Source organism: Lontra canadensis, unplaced genomic scaffold, assembly GCF_010015895.1.
Source record: "Lontra canadensis isolate GAN:19392208 unplaced genomic scaffold, GSC_riverotter_1.0 scaffold53, whole genome shotgun sequence".
Taxonomy (NCBI): domain Eukaryota; kingdom Metazoa; phylum Chordata; class Mammalia; order Carnivora; family Mustelidae; genus Lontra; species Lontra canadensis.
Window position 1 is genome coordinate 13,827,814 of NW_022631047.1, and position 22,513 is coordinate 13,850,326.

At 46.6% G+C, this 22,513-nt stretch overlaps 1 protein-coding gene across 1 annotated transcript in view; it reads right to left on the reverse strand.

Annotated features, from left to right (window-relative positions):
* The window catches only part of NINJ2 (ninjurin 2), a 77,508-nt gene that overhangs the window by 37,427 nt on the left and 17,568 nt on the right, over nt 1-22,513 (reverse strand). The gene's annotated exons all lie outside the window — the stretch shown is intronic.

Consider the following 22,513-nt stretch of genomic DNA (forward strand, 5'->3'; position numbering starts at 1 on the left):
ACAGTAGGCAGGAAGTCCTCAGCTAAAGATAAGGTCAGTCTGGTGGCAGAGAGGAAGGGGCTGGTGAGTGCAACCTTCTGCTAAACACACCCCCACCATTGCCGTGGGCTCTCCTGCAGCAGCCAGCACTGTGCCCTGCAAACAGTAGGTGCCAAGCGCGGTTTCCTGATGGATTAGCTCTTCTGAGCTGCTCCGCCCAGCACAGCTGCGGGATGGGGTTGCTAGGCAGGGGCATAATATGTGGGTCTAGTGCCTAAAGGAAATGACTTCAGCTCCATCTTGTTTAGCTAAGCTGAGCTCTGCCCAGGAGAACCGCAGCTCTGAAGATGTGATCTTTAAAGAACTCTGTGTTAGCTCACTTCTGCAATCTGTCCAAAGAACTTCCGTTTCTATCCCCTAAGTTAGGATAGGGGAAGAGGCCCGTCATCCTCATGCTTTCTCGAAGTGGCATTAAGAGGGAAAAGGGCTTTAGATGTCGCTTAGTCTAAACTCGTCCTGTTCTGTCCTCCTTGCCATTCCCGTGTCCATGCTTCCATGCCTGCCACATCTGTCCCCCAGGGCAAGAACCTCCTCCCCAGGTTAGAGTCAGGAGGGACAAAAACGTCTGTGAACTTCCAGGAACCAAGGCCACTCTTGCTTGTTGAAGGAGATCATCCCCCAGTATCTATTTGACCTTCTCAAAGTGTGGTGGGATTTTTGACCGGGCTAAAGTCAACCTTCCCCAATCTCTCTTGCGGTATGTCCACGTGATCAAGTTCTAGCTAATAAGAAGTTTCAGGAGGGGCACCTGCGTGGTTCAGTTGGCTAAGCATCTGACTCTTGATTTCAGCTCAGGTCATGATCTCGGGGTCATGAGATCGAGCCCCAAGTTGGGCTCTGTGCTCAGCAAGGAGTTTGCTTGAGATTCTCTCTCCCTCTGCCTCTGCCCCCCACCCAATAAATAATAAGTAAAAATTAAAAAAAAAAAGTTAGCAAGAACAATCATGCACTTAAAAGGAAGGCCAGTCCAGTTAGACTGGACATAATGGTGAGCCATCCTCAACTGTGTGCTTAAGACAAATATCCTGAGAGTACAGTAACAAGCTAAAAGGAGCCTGGATTCCTAACACTGGGGAGCCCCCATATTATCCCTGCAGTGTATACACTCAGACTCTTCCCACTGGAGAGAAATAAACTTCCATCTTGTCTAAGTCCTTCTTATATTGGGTCTTGACAGAGCTGCCAAACTTGTATTCTAACTAACACAACACCCTTTGGGGTGTAAGGGCGGTCATAACCTCCCCTTCTCTGAGATTCCTCAACTCTACTCACCCAGGAGCAGCTTAGAGAGTTCTATTTATGAGAGTTTATCCCAGTGGTCTGTGAATGCCTGGCTCGTCTGGCTGTTGGCTGAGTGGACCAGGCATAGGCATCCCACCCAAGCAGGGACAATCAGATTCTCTCTCCTGTAAATTTGCAGATGAGATTCACTATTGCCATCCAACCGGTGATGATGGCATGAAACAAGACACGTAAGGAGAAGCAGAAATGAAAGGCCAGTCAGCCTTGGAAAGGCAGAGTGAAAGAAGCTGCCTAGGTTGGTACTGGCTTCCTGGTTTCTGGTTCCAGAACTTTGTATGGCTTCGCTGATCACTCTGCCTATGGTTCCTAGGAGAGACTCTGACATCTTGTAATAAATTCTCCCTTTTGGTTTTAGATACTTGAGTTTCATTTCTGTTACCTCTAACCGAAAGTGTCTAAGTGTCTTCCGATCCTTGTAAAGACCTATGTATCCTTGTAAGCCAGGGGCCCCCTCCTCTGTGGCCCACTCCGTGGCATGCTAGTTAGATCCTTTAATCATTATAATAGAGGGATCTGAGGTGAACTAAATGGATGGTTAGGTTGATTGATTGCCTGGTTGATTGGCAACAGGTCAGTCTATGGACTTTCCAGGGCCTTGTAGTATCTCAGAATTAGGGGTGAAGGGGGTCAAAAACTTCAAGCTAAGTTTGGCCACGGAGGTTTAGTGGCAGAGCCTGGACTGGAACCCCGCCTGGCCCTGGACCTCCCAGTCTCACTCCATCTCCCCTGCCATCAGGCTGGTTGATTTTGGGGGTAATCTGACACACCAGAAACAGCTCCCCCGTGCTGATGAGCAAACTCCGTAGGGCAGCTATATCAGATCTGTCCTTTCTGTGGCTCCCAGGAAGAATGCAAAATGATCCTTTTCTCTTTCTTTTTAACTCATTCTTTCTAATTCTAAATCTCACTGTGGATTTTAAAGAATGAACATCTTCTCTTCCATGGAAGGAGTAACGAGTGTACCTCTACTGTGTACCAGGCACTTGTGTGTGACACTTTACTGCTATGCCACTGAAACCCTACACGGCGCCATTTTCCAGAGAGGAAAGTGAAGTTATGAAGGACTAATCAGCTGGCCAAAGACACACAGCTGGTAGGAATGGAACTAGGGAAGGAAGGAATCCTGGCTGGTCTGGCTCAAAGCCCTGTGTCTTTTACATGACGTCATACTGCCTCCTGAAGTTTCATCTTTACCAGTCCTTTTGGCTTTTCCTTTCCAGCTTTCTCAATGGGCACCTGCTCAGCAGGGCTTGATTTAGATCTGTGATTTAGATCTGTGTTGTGTGGGGCCGTGAGCCCCTGGCCCTAGTGGGGGAGGGACAGTATGCCAGGTGAGGCCTGTGGGGCCAAGGGAGGCTTGGCAGATGGCACTCCTCTCACAGGGTGGCCTCTCATTTCCCCTCTGGGGCCTGTCCTCCCTCACTGCTGGCCTCCATCTGTTTCCCACTTGCCTCAGGCTTATGTTGCCTTTCTCCATCCCTAGGCATTCTTTAGTGCCTGGACACTAACAGGATTCCAGCCTCCCCTCTTATCCTCCACAAAGGGAGCTCTTGGGTACCCCTGTGTGCTCCCTTCTTCAGAGAATTCATCTAGCCTGCTCATTTTTTTTCCCTCAGAGGATGGAACAAAGGCCTCACACCTTCGGGCTCAGTCTGTCTGCTTTTCAAGCTGTGTTTGCACCCAGAGCTGAGTCTCTAGCTCTGGTTCCCAAAGGCCTGAGGGCAGGACTGTGTCTTCACATGCCGGGTGGCATGCATGGTCAGCACCCTTTAGAAAACAAACAGCTGTCATGCACAGATGAGGAAGCTGCCAGGCCTGGAGAGGCTGTGGAAAACGTAAGCAAGCCCGAGGTCTTGACCTCTTCCACTTAGTGTACAAGTTCACATCCCCGACAGTGTCTGCAGAGGCCCTGCCAGGACTCCAGAAAGATTCCACAATTCCACGGTCTCCCTGAAGAATCGAGGGTGCACGGTTATGTGACTGTGTACCAGGGGCCGTGAAGGGAAACCCCTGATCTGTTGTGGACTATAGAAACAATAATCTGTAGTTAGTGCTTACTTCCGGTAAACAAGTGATTCTCAGAGGAAAAGTGCAGGCCCCCTAGGAAGTTTTCTCAAATCTCAGGGACCAGAGTAATCAATGGGAACATTTTGTATTTTTCCAAAGGAACATGATTTTTTTTTTAAGATTTTATTTATTTATTTGACAGACAGAGATCACAAGTAGGCAGAGAGGCAGCCAGAGAGAGAGAGGAGGAAGCAGGCTTCCTGCTGAGCGAGAGACTGATGTGGGGCTCGATCCCAGGACCCTGGGATCATGACCTGAGCCGAAGGCAGAGGCTTTAACCCACTGAGCCACCCAGGTACCCCAGGAGCATGATTTTTTTAAAGGACAGACTCTACCCGTACAAAGGACATACTGCTTCCCGTTCTTTTCTCTGCTTGAAGAAATTCTACCTACTCTTTTAAGCCCAACTCAACTGGGAAGCCTTCCTCAGCCCCATAGGCTAAATTTATCTTTCTACGGTCTCCTGAAGCACCTGGTTCATCCCACTAGTACAGCGTATACCTTAGGCTACCACCGAGGGCTACGTGAGAGCCCGTCACCCAGTGGGCTGCATGCCGCCCCCCACCCCCAGCACCGGAAATGCGCCTCATATGACTTCCTGTACCCATTTCAGGGTCAACCGACAGGCAAGAGAAGATCCTATTGACTGGCAGAGAGGTGGTGCTGGCATAAGAAGCATGTGGGACGAGAGGATGGAAGAGAAAAGTGAGCAATGTTCTCTGAGAGAGAGGGTGTAGTACAGGGGATTTTATCTATTGCGAAGGGCTTCAGAAAGGAGGACTTTCAATGGGCTAATGCTCAATTGGTTAGAAAGACCTAATGAGGGCACCTGGGTGGCTCAGTGGATTAAAGCCTCTGCCCTCAGCTCAGGTCATGATCCCAGAGTCCTGGGATCGAGCCTGAGTCGGGCTCTCTGCTCATCCGGGAGCCTGCTTACTCCTCTCTCTCTGCCTACTTGTGATCTTTATCTGTCAAATAAATAAATAAAACCTTAAAAGAAAGAAAGAAAGAAAGAAAGAAAGAAAGACCTAATGAGAATTTGTTGGGAGCAGAGGAATTTCTTGGGAAGGTAAAGGATTGATTCAAGGAAATTTCTTTCTTTCTTTTTTTTTTCTTTTTTCCTTTCTTTCGATTTTATTTATTTATTTGAGAGAAAGGGAGAGAGAGAGAGAGCATGAGCAGGGGGAGGTACAAAGGGAGAGGGAGAAGCAGGCTTTCCGCTGAGCTGGAAGGCTGATATGGGGATCTATCTCAGGACCCTGAGATTGTGACCCGAGCCAAAGGCAGACGTTTAACCGACTGAGCCACCCAGATATCCCAGGAAATTTCTGAGGGTTGGAAAACAAGACCACCCTGCTATTCTGATTGGTTGCCTGGCCTAGATTGAAGTAAGACCTAAAAACAAAAAAGCTGCAAGAGCAGAGGTGGACCTCACCAGGAATAGAAGGTAGAGGAGGAAAGGGAGCGAGGCAATGGTAATAACCTGGTCATTGGGATTAACTGTCAACATGCCCAGAATAACCAGACTGCGTAACTATAAATTGCTCAGCTCTCTATGGTTTATCCCTCAAGATTTTTTGCATTGTGCTGATTAATTATAGATGGCATGAAGGAAAAAAGGAATGTATGTAGGCTGGGGGTTCTTGATCTTGGGAGGGTAATGTCCAGACCCTTTGGTGATAGCAGCATAAGGTTTTCAAGGGATGGAATGCCAGAAAACATCTGCATGGTGCTCTTGTCGTTACAGTGAAACACGTGATTGCTCCGGTCTGATGGACAATGACAAGGACGGTGCTACGGGTTTCATCAGGAAAGGCACTCCCATCCCTCCTACAAATAGGCAGGAGGCCAAGATGCCAAGAGCGGGGACTTATGAAATGGGTCTATCCACCAGCTCATAAATTAGAAGCCAGACTTCTGCGTGGTACAAGGAAACTGCATAACAATCTCCTTTCTCATACCTATAAGCTTTGTCCGAAATGGAACACGCTTCCTTACAGCAGCCCTCAGGTGACCTGATTCTAGAGACAAGTGTTCCTAGTTGGGCTAATAAAGGATTGCAAATCTACTTTACCTTTCAGAATAAACGCTGCAGGTCTCTGGCACATGGGATGCTGAAATTGCCCGCATTTCATTAAAAGGGTGTAGTCACCCTCTACTGTGGGGCTGAGCCCCCTGCCCTCACGCGACCAAGGCTGTCGTGGTGGGCACTGGCACAAACTAAGAGGACATTGTCAGAAAGACCCCAGTGGAGAGTACGCAGCGGTCAGAGCACAGGGTCTCTGGCTGAGGCTTTGCAGGCTTCTTCCCTCCAATGAAAGCTCTGGCCCTGGGCTGAGCCACCCTCTTGCCGATGCCCACCTCTCTGTTTGCACCTCCCCTGGCCTCCCAGCCCTGCATTCACAATAGCTGATGAGGCAAGTGTCCTGGCCAAAGCACCATTTCCCTCCCTTTCTTCCTGGGCTTGTAATTAATGGCTTCTGTGAAGCTCTGAAGCTCCTTGGGATAAAAGGACCAGTTTCTCACGGTTCCCTGAGCTCTCCAAGGTGGTTATTGCCGGTGGAGGCTCCCACGGCTGGCCAAGTGAGGCAGCTCCCACCCCAGGGCCCTCAGCCAGGCTCGCAGGGTTCCCTGGCCCCTGGGCACCCCCGGCCCCATGGCGTCAGTGTGTTTTCTGTTCTCTGCTCCTTCCCCAGGATGTTCTGATTTCCTCACCTCAGCTCTCTTTGTTTAGCCACAGAGGTTAGGCAATGACTGTGGGGCAGCCGGCCCAGGGCCCAGCTTCCCAGGAAAGCGCTGCTCCCTCACAAGTTGATCTGAAGTCACTTGCTCTCCAGAGGCCTTGGTCACCCAAAGCCTGGGCCTTTGCTTCCCCGGCACCCTGAGTGCTCTTTCTCTGGGCATTGCCATTGAGAGGTCTCATGCATCTCTCTCCACACCTGGAGCCCCGGTAAAGACAGTGTCATGCTCTGGTCAAGGGTGCGGAATCCTTGTGCATGAATACTGGACTTGCCACCGGCTAGCCGTGTGACCTTGATCCCGCATGAAATGAGGCTCAGAATAGTTCCCCTCCTACAGAGATGATGTGAGGATCAAATGAGAGAATTTGTCCAAAGTGCCTCAGCTTTGGTAAGCGCAAACCAAGTGGTTTCCTTTTCTGAGAAATGCTGTCGAAAGGGCCCTGGATTCTGATCTGTAAATCTTCCTTGGATAGCCCAAATGAACTGCTTTTCCTGCCTGACCCTGTGCCTTTCTTGCTTCGGGGGAGCTGTACTTTCTGACCCAGCCCAGGGTACAGGCTGTAAAGTGACAGGAGAGGTGTTCAAGGCACAGCAGATTGACCTCTCCAGACAGGACCACGCTGTAGGTACGAAGCTCTCGCTGTACCTCCCTAAGGATCACCTCATTTTCCTTTGCCCAGTTGAGGGGTGATGATCTTGCTGAATTTGGGTCCCATTTCCAAAGCCTCCCCTTTCTGGAGAGAATAATTACACTCTGCCACTTTCCACCAGGAGCCTCAGAGCGCAGCAGGGCATGACCTACATGATTCAGAGAGGTGGGACCGTGTGGGAGAGATTACAGCCTGCGTCTCCCTCCCACTGCACGCTTTCATCACTGCCCTCCCCAAGGGGGAGGCCCTGGGGCTGCAGGAAGGGAGCTTGGGTCTCAAGAGGGCTCTCGCATCCTGCCTAGCTCTGAGCAGGAGCTGTGACCTGAAAAGGGAATAGGGCCAAACATAGGGAGCTCTTTTCTCCTTTCCCTACCTCCTTTCCCACCTTCTGCCTCCCCAACAAAAACTATCAGAAGGAAGAAAAAGCAGGCTGGAAATCACCCAATATCCTCTGTCTGATCACCATCTCCTCTGCTTTCTCTGGTTCTTGCTCATGGGAAGGAATCGAACGAGTGCTTTTGTGTTCCTTTGCAAAGCACCAAGCAAACTCTTGGTTCAAAATCTCCAGAGGCAGATTTACATATCATTTGCATATATTTTCTATATTACAGATATTGCTCCTTCACATGTTCACACTGAGTCCTATCGTGGTAAGGTAAACATCCTTAAACAGGTCTGCATTTGCTCCTGGCTTCTAGATGCCTGTGGTTTCTCTGTAGGACACAGTACATTCATTCTCAGCTTTGTCATTCTGGTTGGATAATTTAGGTAAATCATTCCATTTACCTGGTCTGCAAAATAGGAATGATAATCCCTATCTTTTACGTGGGGTTGTTGTGAGAATTTAAAAATGAATTGTAGGGAGGTGCCTGGCTGGCTCAGTCAGTGGAGTGTGCAGACTCTTGATCTTGGGGTTCTGAGTTCGAGCCCCACATTGGTTGTATTGATTACTTAAAAATAACATATTAAAAAAGAGAGCAATTGCTGGGTTGACTGGGTGGCTCAGTCGGTTGGGCATCCGACTCTTGATTTCGGTTCAGGTCATGATCTCAGGGTTGTGAGATCGAATCCTGCAGCAGGCACTGTGCTCAGTGTGGAGCCTGCTTCTCCCTCTCCCTCTGCCACTCCCCCTGCTCTCCCTCTCTCTTTCTCTCAAATAAATAAATAAACAAAATCTTAAAAAAAAAGAGAGAGAGAGATCACAGATATAAAACCATTTCATAAACTGTGAAGAACGGTAAAAAGTTCAGATATTATTGTTAGTAAAATTATTCAGTGGAAAATAGTACACTGGTTATCTGAAAGGGACAAAACATTTCCAAAGGTAAGTAGGGGAAGCTATGATTTCTTGATTTAATGTCAAACTGCCTAAAAGACCCCCTTGCTCCCTTCTGCAGTTTGCCAGGACGCTGGATGGCAGCAGTCCTGTTCTGTCAATAGGACTATCTCAACCTATAGGAACTCCTAGCTGGGCAAGGCCAGGGTGCAGCCCTGACCACCGTGTGGTTCAAAGTCCTGTGGGAAGTCAGTGGCAGAGTGGGGGTAGAGGTTGGGGGGGGAAAGTTGAGAAGGCAGTGATGATTCAGGGCAGGAAGGGGTTCAGTGATCAATGCCCAACCCCTCCATTTTACAGCTGAAGAAACTGAGGTTCAGAGAGGGGTATGGCTGGTCCGACTGCCAGGAGGCTTCAGCGAGCAGTCCTGGTTGGCCCAGTGAAGATCAGTCAGGACAGCGCCTCGTCTCCCAGCCAGAGCGCTGGGCTCCACCGTGGTGGGGGGATTGGGTCAGGAGCTCGATTTCCTCTTGCTTCAGACATTCTGTCTCAGTCTACAGACAAAAAGAGGCTCTCAGCCTCCCAGAATAGCGAAAGGCAAACACACTTAGTTAAGAAGAGCCCTTGAGAAAGAGACACGAGTGGAGAAGAAAACTCACACACCTTCCTCTGATTCTTGCCTTTTTAACCCCCTGTCTGGACCCAGGTGGTTTTAAAAGTCCAAACTGCCAAAGCCTTGAATGGTCTCTTAGAGCTCAACGAGAGCCCTGCTCAGGTGCAGAAAAACTGGTCTCACGTCTTCCAGGCCATGCCCCTTGGGCCCCAAAGACAAAAAGATTCTCAGAAAAGGTCAGGCTTCTTTCTGATGAGGGCAGCAAAACAAATCCCAGCACTTTCAAAGGTCACGAGCCTCAGGGGAATGAGGTAGGGGGTGGGGAGCCAGCACTGTCTTTGGAGGGGAGCTGTAGCCAGAGTGAATGGTCCAGGAGGGAGGAAGTTCTCAGGACCACCGCCTTCCATGTAGGAAGTACTGACGAGCAGTCCTACCGTGTGCTGGGTGCTTGGGGGCAAGGGACACGGAATACGTTTGGCCTCTGCTTTCAGGGAGCTTGCTGGGGGCTAAGGCTCTTCCACGAGTCAAAAGAGACAAAAGGCAGAAGCTGCATTTAGGCCAAAGAGAAAATTCCTCCAGAAAGAATGAGACAAATCAGCGAGGATTCATAGAGTTCTGAAGAACTTCGTGGACCAGAGAAATCTTCGAGTCAGCCTGGAGGCCTTAGTAGGTGAGTGGATCGGGGAGGGAGCACTTCCGGGTAGAGCACAGCCTGGGCGGAGGTGGGAATGAGCCTAGGAACTCACCCTTTCTGACCTCCTCTGTGCAGGAGCTGTGAGCTAGAATTAGGATTTTATTTTATTTTATTTTTAAAGATTTCATTTATTTATTTAAGAGAGAAAGTGAGAGAGAGCAGGAGAGGGGAGTAGGTCAGAGGGAGAAGCAGACTCCCTGCAGAGCAGGGAGCCCTATCAGGGACTTGATCCCAGGACTCTGGCATCATGACCTGAGCCAAAGGCAGTTGCCTAACCAGCTGAGCCACCCAGGTGCCCTAGAATCAGAACTTTAAAGATCAAGTGCCTCTGTTCTCATGGATGAGAACTGTTTATGGAGCCCGCCTGGGTCCCTGGAAGATGTGGCAAAGAGGTTCCCCGTTTTGGAAGAGAAGGGCTTCTGCGTTACTGGGTAACTATGGCTGGCTTTAGAATGATTCCTTGAGTGAAGGGGTCGAAATATCATTTAGTCCTAATGAGGACCCAAGAATCCTGGGCCCAGTCAGCCTGATGTAATAGAGTGCTGCATAGAGGTTACCCCTGTAGGCTCTGGCTTTTGGCTTGGCTTTGAATCCCATCCCTGAAGCCTTTAGAAAGTGTGTGGCATTTCCATTAACCTTTCCAAGCCTCAGTCTCCTCATCTGTCAAATGAGGATGAGAATAATACAGGGGTGTGGTAAGGACCACTTGAGGCAGGGCTTAACCCCTGGCTGGCCCCTCTGCCGATGGCAGCCATTGTGTTTGTTGCCAAGGCCTGGTGCCCCTCAGTTGACTCTCTTGTCTGATGGTTTCTCAGGTCTGCTAATCTGAAAGGAATAACACATCTTCCACAGGTAAGCAGGGGAGAATCTGATTGCTTGATTTAAAGTCAAACCGCACGAAAGGGTCCATTCTAGAGTTTGCTCGGGTGCCTGATGGCACCAACGCAGTCCTGTCAGAGGGCCAGGGTCCCTTCTTCCCTCAGGTGCCCTTTGGAGAGATGGCCCTCCTAGTGAGGGGAGGGTGTGGAGGTGTGGATGTGGGAGAGGAGAGTTCCAGGGCCAGTGGGAGACAGGAGGCTCTGAGAGAATTCTGTGGCCTCACAGGCCTCCTGCAAAGACCTCCAGCGGCAGTAAGGAAGGTCTCGAATGAGCTCCACCCACCTCACTGGGAGACTCATATTTTCAGACCACAGCGTCCTCATCTATAAAGCGAAGAACTTAAATGAGATCAGTGACTCCCTCTTTGAGGGAAGAGGAGAAGGTCCTCAGGAGGTCCACAGTGAGGTGTTCCAAAACCCAAAGGCTTCCTGATCATTGCCTATAGACACGATAAATAATTCATCTCGTGTGTAAGCGCTGAGCTGTTTTTCAAACACACAGAGATGCTCCTGTCATTTTTAAAAATACGTATTTAAAGGAATATCACCCACACTGTTGCTTTTTATCAGCATGTAGTTTCTCATTCAGGGATACTGAAAGTACAATTACAATTACCGGGAGGAATCCACAAGTGTTTTAGAAGTTTTAAAGGGGTACAGGCTTGACAAGTTTGGCTTCCATTGGAACAGGTGAAGGACACACTCAACCTTGCCCGGACCATGGCTCCTCATGCCAGCCCAACAAACGAGGCCTCCCCTTCTAGGCTCAATGCCCTTGAACAAACAGCAGTCTCTAGAACAGGTAATCCCGTGGCAGCGAAGACAAAATGAAAGAGAGGAGGGACAGGTAAGTAAGTCGTATCATTTAAGAAGAGAAGGACAGACTTTGTAAGAAAATCTGGGCCATTCTCAGGATTCTATCAGCCTGAAGGGCTTTTTTTTTTTTTTTTAAAGTGACCTGTCACTTCCCTGTATTTGTCACTGTTTCCCGGCGTACACATGTTTGCATCACATGGGAAGTGGGAGGAGTTGGAATGTCCTCCAAATTCCCCTGACACCCAGTTCCCACCTTTATCCTCTAGAAAAATGTGCTGTTTTGTTTTGTTTAACTTCAGGAGGTCACAGGCCCTTTAAGAATGTGATAAAGGTTACAGGCCCTCATTCCAGAAACAAAGGCAGCCACACCTATACATACATATATAACTTTTTTTCATAACATATATAATTTTACACACCACTTCAGTGGGTCCCCCACACCCTGAATTCACCACGGACATCTTTGGGATTTGGAGACTTCAGGTCAGGAAATCCTGCTCTTGTGTGGGTTGCTTTCAATAAGTTTAATTTTACCTTCTCTTAGCTTTCTATAGGTCGGAATTCTAAAAGTCTCACCAGACTTTTAATGGGACCTCTGAGTGTCCCATCTCCCAGTTGCTATTACAGGCTCCTTAGACTCGGGAAGACTGGTTCAGAAAAAGGCCGCGAGCTCTAAGGCAGAGCGTGGCTCATGTAGACCTCATCTCGGCGCTAGCTCCTCTGGGAAGCTGGAATAAGGTGAATGGCACCATAAAAGGGGCTTGGGAACAGAGACTACCTAAGAGTCAAGAATCCCTCCTGACAGGGCCATTTTTACAAGTGTCTATCTAGGAACTCTGGACCTGCAGACTTGTAGTCCTTGAAATGGAAAGCTTTTCTCATCTCTGGGAAGGATCTCCCAGCTTCCACCCCTCCTGCCCCCTCTCCATGGTGGTGCAACTGTCCTTCGGCCTTCGCATCCTTTGTGCAGATGCCTTGTCTAAGGCATCCTGCTGGGGCCGGCTGCCCAGTCTGCTCCGTCCTGTGAGTCCCTGAACAAGCAAGCCAAAATCAAGGAAGACTTTTCCATTCACCTAAAGTGTCATTCTGATTCTGAAAGTCCAGTGGTTTTTACACAACTTGAGCCCAAGCTCAGTTGGCCCAAGGGGGTCCAACCTTAGCCTTATTTTGCACCTAACACTTGCTCTGGGATGACAGGGAGGGCAATACATCTGGAGGGGCTGGGTGGGGGTGGGGGGTGGGGGCAGGGAAGCAACAGGTCCACCAGTGAGAGTCCAGGCTGCTAGGCTTGGCTAGGATGCCACAGTTTGCACCAGACAAGGGAGGCAAATTCCCCAAATACCAGGATGTTGGGCAATATTTCAAAGAAAGAAATTCATTGCTATTACAGCCCTTCCTCTACCCGCCACCCTGAACTCTATGTCCTGTCCTTTTCCTCTACAATGTACCATGCAAATGATCCATTGTTCTCTAGAATCTTACCCTGCCAGGTTCAATTTTATCTTGGCTTTCTAGGACTCTAAACTATAGCTCTCTAACTATCTTCACAGCTTCTGTAAGGGTGTGGGTACTTCGAAGGAAGATTGGCAGAGGAAGGTGCTACACATTCAAATCCTTCCACTTAATTAGTTTATCCTTCGATTTAAAAAATTAATTCATCCAGGGCACCTGGGTGGCGCTGTGGTTAAGCCTCTGCCTTCAGCTCAGGTCGTGATCTCAGGGTCCTGGGATCGAGCCCCACATCGGGCTCTCTGCTTGGCAGAGAGCCTGCTTCCTCCTCTCTCTCAGCCTGCTGTTCTGCCTACTTGTGATCTCTCTCTGTCAAATAAATAAATAAAATCTTTAAAACAATTAATTCATCCAATAAATATTTATGGACTTCTAATTAGGTTAGGACATGGAGGATATGGGAGACTGTATCTAATTAGGATATAGAGGATATGAGGGACCATAAAGATGTTCTAGGTACATAAAGAAGTACTAGGATACTAGGGACTGGGATATGGGAAAATATAACAATGAATGAGATTTGGATTCTGCTATCAAAGAACTAGCTATCTAGTAGAGGAAAAAAGACTCATAAATAAACCATAATACATGGAAATTATATCTATATCTATCCCAAACTTGGTAACTGTCATGTAGCAAGTGACGTTTAAACTGGACATTAAAGAATGGGTAAGAGTTGGAGACACGAACTGAGGAAAAGGCATTCTAGATGGAAGGCATGGAAAGAAACTTGGAAGCAATAGTGGTGGATCTACATGCCGAATAGCAAATAGTTCTATTTGGCAAAAATATAGGGAACAGAAGTAGAAAGAGCAAAGGCTGGAAAGCCAGGATATACTTGGCCAGTGGAAGACCTTGCATGTCAGGCTTTGGGTGGCTCAGTCGGTTAAGCATCCGACTCTCATGATCTCAGGGTTGTGAGATCGAGTCCTTGGGGTTTGCCCTGAGAGTGGAGTCTGCTTAAGATTCTCTCTCCACCTCTCCCTCTATTCCCCTCTCCCACTTTAAAAAAAAGAAAGAATGAGAGAGAGAGAGAAGAAAAGAAGGAAAAGAAAAGAAAGAACGAACAGAAAGAAAGAGAGGGAAAGAAAGAAACATTAATTTGGTAGTACTGTGAAGGCTAGGTAGGGGAAAAAATGAAGGGGAAAAAAGGATTGGGCCATGGCAGTGAGGAGTATCATTTAGAGGAGAAGACTTCTGGTTAACTGAGCCAAAAGTGACCTTATCTCTGTTTTCACTTAGCACTCACTGTCTGGACCTTTTAAGGGGAGCGGTACAGCGTAGCTGTTAGAAGCCAACTTTGGGGTCCAACAAACCTTGGCTTGAATGGTAGTTCTGTTACAAATCAGCCTCTCAGAGCTTTATCCATCATACATAAAATGGGAATAATTACATCTAGATTTGTTATAAAGATTAAGTGTGATAACATCTGCTAAAACATTATTAGCATAGAAGCAAAGGGTAAGCAATTAATAAATGGTTGATATGATAATCATCATATGACTTGTGTTGTAGATACGTGTGTTTATAGAGCTAGAATCATCTCCTTCATGAGATTATTAGCTGCTGGAGGGCGGGAAACCAGTTTTGTGGTGTGCGTCCTTAAGTCTTAAATAGCTTCTTCTTTTTTTTTTTAAGATTTTATTTATTTATCTGACACACAGAGAGAGAGCGCACAAGCAGGGGGAGTGGGAGAAGCAGACTCCCCGCTGAGCGGGGAGCCCATTGTAGGATTCCATCCCAGGACCCTGGGATTATGACCTGAGCTGAAGGCAGATGCTTAACCAACTGAGCCACCAGGGCACCCCCTGCATAGCTTCTTTTTTTTTCTTTTTTTAAGATTTTACTTATTCATTTAACAGAGAGGGAGAGCACAAGCAGGGAGAGCAGTAGGCAGAGTGGGAGGGAGAAGCAGGCTCTCCGCTGAGCCAGGAGCAGGATGTGGGACTTGATCCCAGGATCATGACCTGAGCAAAAGGCAGCCGCTTAACGAACTGATCCACCCAGGTGTCCCTTTTTTGTTTTTTTGTTTTGTTTTGTTTTTTCCCCTGCCATAGCTTCTTATACTATCTAGGCCATCAGTAACTCTGAAAGAAAGAGATAACATGATAGATGAGTAACTAGAACGGGAGTAAGATTTCCATTAAACGTCAAGGAATCTGTCCCCTTGAATGAGGACGGATATTTTTGTGCCCCAAGTGCCCCTGCTCTCAGACATACAATCACTCTAACTCGGCAGACATGCTAAGAAATCCTAAGGTTTGTAGATGTGAAGATGATACCAGTCTGTCCTCAAGACAGGACATTCTTAGTTCTAGGCAATGCTGGGGACTTCCCGGTCTTGGTAAACATTAACCATGAACCTTCTGGGCCTGTTCCTAATGGACCTATGTGCAGGCTGTAAAGAGGTCCTCAGATAAAGCCCACCTAGTACCTAGGGGCCTGGCTCGGTGGTAATGTTGGTCTAGGCCTGGAGGCAGTGAGTGGACCCTGGACTCCTCGTCTCTTTTTCTGGCTCTGCTGCCCAGAACTATGAAACCTGGGGCAATCTCTCCTTCTGCCGCTGGGCCTGCTCACCAAGGCATCCCTGAATCCTGGCAGACAACTCACTACCGGCGTGTGTGGCTGACCTCCAAAAGCAGCAATGTGTTTAGTGCTGCAGGGGCTGAGGGAGAATGAGACAAGGTGCCTGTCTTCAGAGAGTTTCATGCTCGTTGAGCAGAAAAGGTAAAACACACAGGAAACATTACGGCAGCGTGGTGAGGAGTAGAAACAGCGGAGTCGGGCTGCCTCACTCAAATAATAGCATTTCCCCTACAGGAGAACTATTAAGGGTCAGATGGTTCATGAAAGCCTCTTGGCACAATACTGGCACATAGCAAGTATTCCCCCAGTGGTTTATTGTTATTGTTGTTATTAAGTTAAATAATAACAACAGACCTGCAAAGCAACATGGGGATTTTCCAGGCCATTCTCTTAGAGTCTAACCCTTGATAAAAGAAGATCCTGTCCTTTACTTTCATACTTTCCCCAACATCCACGCCCAGAGCCTTGCAACCCAACAGGTGCTCAGATATTTGGGGCAAATGTAATTAACCACATTTCAACTTTCCACTACAAGGGAACTTAGGGCAGTGAGAGCTGGGTGGTCAGGGAAGGCTTCAGGGAGGAGGTGAGATTGAAGTGGACCTTAACAGATTGGGTAGGCTTTGGATGGACAAAGCAGAGTAAAGAAGACTCTGATTATAAAGCCTAGAATGGGCCAGGGGTTCAGGAGAGGCAGGGGAAGACTGGAAGGGCATGGCTATGGCACATCACAGGCACACTAGGGAGGACACCAGTGTGCCCAGAATCAGGGCTCTGAGTGTGGGGCTAGGCCCAGAAGGGGGAACCTGAATGCCCTAGGGGCCGATTTGGGGCCTAGAGGCGGAGCTCCTCAGCTGCTCATGGGACCCTGCCAAATCCCAGTCCTGTCTGTCCTCCCGGCTCTTCTTTCACACTCTGCCAGAAGGAGGCCTCTGGGTGTAAAGACAACCTCCATGGTTTTCTTCGCTCCCCAGGCGCTGCTGACGATCCCCGGTCCCAGAGCCTGACAGGCCTCCATGTCCTGACATTTCCCACAAGGGAAAGCTGGGTGCAGATTCTTTCCCTTTGTGAGTCGTATTCTCTGAGAAACTCTCTGAGGAGTCTCTAACCCTCCCAGAGGGTAGGAGCCAGATCTTTCCTTTCCTCTGCCGGTCCTCAGAACAACACTTACAGTGAGTGTTTGCACACAATGGACGTTCTTCCTGTCGGGAGTGCAGAATGACAGTTACAAGCACTTCCTCATGCTACAACCAAGGAGAGGAAAAAGCCCATAATCACAGGAATGCTTCCACAATATATGCCGGTCCCTGGCCTACCCACTTTGCGCTTAAAGCTCACGGTAATCTTAGGAGGCAGATCCGGTTATCAAGGAACTTGCCCAAGTTCGCATAACTAGTGAGCAGGTCCTACAGCCAGTAGGGTGGGATTCAAACCTGGTCACCATGCTGTTACCTGGATGGACGTAGCATGGGTCTGATAAAGAGGAAAATGGGAACCTAGGAATCCTGAATCAGTCCATCAATGTCTAGGTGATAAAAACGAGAACTTGACTCTCTGTCATTCCAAAAGCCTCACCTCAGTTCCTATCCTCCGATAACTCCAACATCAAGTGAAGTTTTACCAAACTGCTCCCCATTCCTTCCTCAGGAGACTGAGAATGCACTGGGGACCACCTGCCTGTAGGGCAGCATTTTTTTTTCCCATTTTACAGAAAATGGTAAACACCTAAAAATCGAGTTTCTGAAAGAAAGTGACTAAAAAAGAAAGAAACAAAGAAACAAAGAAAGGAAGGAGGGAAGAAAGAAAGGAAGGAAGAAAGAGAGAGAAAGGGACATAATTATAACTAGAGTGGGCCACTGCTTTCTACAAGCAGGACAGCTGCTTCTAAGTATAGCCTGCAAGGTGACTCTTGATCTCAGGGTTATGAGTTCAAGCCCCATGTTGGGAGTAGAGTTCAATTAAAAATTAGCTAGTGATATAAACAATGAATTCTGGAACACTGAAAAGAAATTTTAAAAATAAATAAGAATTTAAAAAATTTAAAAAATAAAATAAAAACAAATTAGTGAATTAATTAACCAATTAATTAATTAATTAAATATAGCCTGCAAAATGCAATCCCCAAAGGGCATAGCCTTTCCACCCCACTGATTTTTCCTTCTCATAGGCTGGTGTGTGCACCTCTGGCCATAGACTCCCCACAGAGAGGTCCCAGCTCAGCCATGTCCCCTCCAGGGGAAGATAGGGAGAAGGAAGCGGGGGATCAGTTTTCTGCTTAGTGTTCTGGAGGGAAAACAGCTGCTTCTTAAATGTGTGCAGGGATCAAGGGTATATTTGAAAATATCATAAAATGCCTTCAACCGTTGAACAAAGACTGTGGGCTGTGGAGGGGAAGAAGTAAGGGCCAAGTACAGAGGGCTTGTTGGGGAGGACTCAGCAGCAGCCCATCCCAGGCTTGGGACCAGCGTCTTGCGAGCTCATTTTCTATTTCTAACCCAAAGTCAGGCACTTGAGTCTCGTACTCCAATTAGCAATTTGGAGACAGCACTGGGGATGTATATAACAGAACAGGATGCTCTCTGGACGAAAGTTTTGAAAGAAAACCAAAACGGAAGGCTAGCTTCCACGCCCCCGCTGGACAGTCTCTCATGACCCTTGGGGAATGTTCTGGACATGCATGGGCATCTGCAAATTTACTCACCTGAGAGTTGCTTCTACTTCCTGCTCCCTGGGATTGGAAATGGGAGGGGCCAACATTCTCCTTGAGTCGTCTGTGTGTTTTGTTTTTTAATCACAGTGATCCACAATCCCTTCTCCTGCTCCTCACCCCATTTTCAGTTAGGGGAAAAAGAAGGTGAAAAACAAGACACCAAACACAAAGATTTTGAGAAATCCCATACTGAAACTCCTGGAAGGCTGGAATTAGGTATAAAGGGGTGGAAGTCCAGATTTCTGCAACATCTCTTGGGGGGTGGGGAGCTGAGTTTACTATATGCCCTTTATTTATGTATTTATGTATGTGTATATGTATGTATTTATATATTTTATTTATCATTTATTTGAGAAAGAGAGAGAGCGCGTCCGCAAGCACCCACAAGCAGGGGGAGGGGCAGAGGGAGACGGACTCCCCGCTGAGCAGGGAGCCCAGCCAGGACCCTGAGATCATGACCTGAGCCAAAGGCAGACTCTTAACCACCTGAGCCGCCCAGGTGCCCACTATGTGCCTTTTAAAATGAGGGGAGATTTTTCACCACTTCAAAATTATACCAGAAAAGTGTACAGATGAGAAAGTAACTAGACCATGAGGGATCCCAAAATATTTGGTAAGGATGCTCAAGTGTGGGGAAGTTCAGCTGAAATAGCAATTTGTGGGCAGAATATTAGCTGGGAATTGGCTGCAGAATTACCATAGTTTGAAGGGACGCTGGGGGTGAGGGGTAGGATGAAGTTTGTACTCAGGTTCGGGCGATGGAAAGGAGTCAGTAAAGCTAGTTCCGTGTGCTTAGGGCTTAAAGTCCTAACCAGCCGTAGGGTGTCCAAGGCATGACCGGTTAAGTCGAATCAGAGATTCCATTGAGCAAAAGCAGACAGGAAAACAAATCTCTCTCTCTCTCTCTCTCTTTTTTGTTTGTCCTGGTTGAAAACCACACACAGTAGCCATCTGAAGAAATTCCAGTGTCGGGAGTGTTCAGGCAGGGGAGGAAGGATAAAAATGCAGCCAGCCTCTGACCACAGGGGAAATCAGTCTAATGGTTCCTCATATGCCATTGTCTAGCACTGAGCTCTGGAATGTTCATGGGGTGTCCTTGCATATCCCATGATTCTAGCCCATGAAACACTTCCTGCTTACCCTCTCTTTTCCTGTGACCCCCCAAAATGTCAACTGGCAAGGCTTCACATTCCTCTCTGGGACAGAGCAGCTTGGACCACTTGTGTGCATCACAGGTAATCTTTGGCTGCTGAGGGAGAGCACTGAGTGGAAAGAAAGTGCTAGGTCCTGCTGAGCATTTAGGGGAATGGACGTGGGATGAAAGGGCTAAAAGTCAACCGCAGTGGTCCCCAGTTTTTGTGGATCTTTTCAACACAAATTCTAGTTGATCCACTAAGAGCTTTTAGAAAACTTGACCTTTTGTAAAAATGAGGAAACTAAAATTACAGCCCTGCCCATAGCTTGGTAGCTTTGGAAACATGGCACCACAGTGAGGCAATCCGGGGAGAGCGCCAAACCAAACCAGAACCCAGAGTAGAAATTTTAGGCCATTAACACGAAAGATTAGTGGGTCTGCTTGAACTTGGGCAAGATCTTACAGGATTTTAGATCCAGTGCATTTTCTAACACTGGATTTCAATTAACAGAGGTTCTGAAACACACCTCAATCTGACATAGGACTTGGGGCAAAGATCTACTTTTCTTTCCAGGGGAGTCTTATGATAACTGAATCAATTCCTCTTCTCTAAAAACCTACCCCACATTCCCTCCTGGACAAATCTACCTAAAACTGTACAACCATCCTTTATTTTAAAAATTAATCATGTCATTTAAGAACTATTAAGGGTATCCTATTGTCTTACTAAATCAAGTGCACACTCTTCTGCCTGGTTATTTAAAAATGCTATATAATTTAGCCCCACCCCACTTGTCCACCATTGCTCTCCCACACACACCCTCTGATCTAGTTGGGCTGGCCTTCTCTCTGTCCCCAGATAGCTCATTCATTCTTGCCTTCGTCTTAATACCCCATATTGTTTCCCTTCAACCCTTGAAACTGAATTTACATTTCCTCTTTAAATATCCTGGAAAGACCCTACATTTGGAGATTTGGGCAACTATTTCCTTTTTCATCTTTCCCATCTCTAGATGATTATCCATTTATATATATACTTTGCCTCCCTAATTGCACTGGAAGCCACAATGGATGTAAATTTTGTGTTACAAAGTCCCACAAAAATTGTGCTCAATGAAGAACCTCTGATTAATAGCAATTCTTATTTCATGAGTTAAAGGCTGAATGCACACACAGAATCAGTCTCATTCCCATCACGTGGGATTTCAAAACAGCATCACTTGCAAGCATATTTGGGTCCTCTAAGTTTGGTAACACAGGGGAAAAAATGTAAAGAATGGTTGTGCCCAAGATAGGAAGGGATGGGTTCAAAATAGAACAAAATGCTTGCTCAACACTGACAATTTGAATGCTAGTCTGAAAATTGGGCACCTCCAGAATGTTGCATTCTTCCTAGCATTCAAATCCAGGGCACCATAACATTAGTTACTTAATCCTTTGGTGTTTAAGACTTTTCCTCCTTATTCCCCCCTTGATGGAGTGGGTACAAGGATAAGAGTTTAGAAGAAACCATATTACTTCTTAAAATAGAATAGAGCAGACATATAGACCAATGGAACAGAGTCAGAAATAATAAGCCAGAAATAATTGATTTTTGGCAAGGGTACAAAACTATTCAATGGGGAAAGAGCAGTCTTTTCAACAAATGGTGCTAGAAAAACAGGATATTTCCACATGCCAACCAAAGAATGAAACGGGACCCTTATCTATATCATATACGAAAATTAAGGCAGAATGAATCAAAGATCTAAACTTAAGAGATAAAACTATCTAATTCTTAAAAGAAAACCTTAGGGAAGCTCTTCATGACATTGAATTTGGCAATGACTTCTAGGATATGACACCGAAAGCATAAACAACAAAAGAAAAATATGCAATTCGGATGTCATCAAAATTAAAACTTATGTACAAAGGATACTATCAAGGGAGTGAAAAAGAACCCACAGAATGGGAGAAAATATTTGCAAATCATATATCTAATAAGGGATTAAAATACAAAACATGAAAGAACTTCTAGAACTTAAAGAACAACAACAACAACAAACAATTCAAATGCAGACAAACAACTTGAATAGTCATTTCTCCAAAGAAGATACACAAATGGCCAAGAAGACATAAAAAGATACTCAACATTATTAGTCATTTGGGAAATACAATCAAAATCACATTGGGGACACGTGGGTGGCTCAGTAAGTTGGTTAAACATCTGCCTTTTGCTTGGGTCCTGACTTGGGGGTCCTGGGATTGAGCCCCATGTGAGGTTCCTTGATCGTCAGGGAGCCCACTTCTCCGTCTCCCTCCCCTCCCTCCTCATGCTCCCTCTTTCTGTCTCTCTCAAATAAATAAATGAATAAATCTTTAAAAACAAACAAACAAAATCACATTGAGATACCATTTCTCACCTATTAGGATGGCTATTATTAAAACAAAACAAAGCAAAACAAAAAATATTGGTGAAGTTGTGGAGAGATTGGAGACTTCATGAGAACTGAAGGCTGGTAAGGATGTAAAATGGTGCAGCCACTATGGAAAACAGTATGGTGGTTCTTCAAAAAGCTAAACATAGGCTTCCCATATGATCCAGCAATTCCAGTCCCAGGTATATACCCCAAATAATTGAAAGCAGGGACTCAAACAGATAATTGTACACCAGTGCTCATAGTATTCAGTATTCACAACAACCTAAGGTTAGAGGCAAACCCATTCATCTGTCAACAGATGAGTGGATAAACAAAATGTGGTGTATACATACAAAGGAATCTTATTCAGCCTTAAAAGGGAAGGACCTTCTGACACAGGCTACAATATGGATGAACCCTGAAGACCTCACACTAAGTGAAATAAGCCAGTCACAAAAGGACAAGAATTGTATGTTCTTTATATGAGATACCTAGAATAGGCAAATTCACAGAGATCCAAAGTAGAATGATGGTTGCCAGGAGCTGGGTGGGGGTAGAGGACATGGGAAGTTATTGTTTCATGGGTATGGAATTTCTGCTTGGGTGGATGGAAACATTCTGGAAATAGGCAATAGTGATGGTTGTGCAATATTTTGAATGTATTCAATGCCACTGAATTGTACACTTAAATGTGGTTAAAATGGTTACTGTTGTGGAACAGATATTTTACCTCAGTAATTTTTAAAAAGAAAGAAATAGCACATGAATCCAACCAGGAGGAAATAATCAGACAAATCCAAATTGTGAGTCATTCCGGGGCTCCTTGCTGGCTCAGTTGGTAAGGCATGCAGCTCCTGATCTTGGAGTTGTAAGTTCAAGTCCCACGTTTGGTGTAGAGATTACTTAAATATACTTTAAAAAAAAAATCTTTACACATGAAAAGATGCTCAACATCACCCATTGTCAGAAAAATACAAATCAAGACCATGATGAGATACCATCTCACACCTGTCAGAATGGCTAAAATTAACACCACAAGAAACAACAGGTGTTGGCAAGAATGCAGAGAAAGGTGAACCCCCTCACATTGTTGGTGGGAAT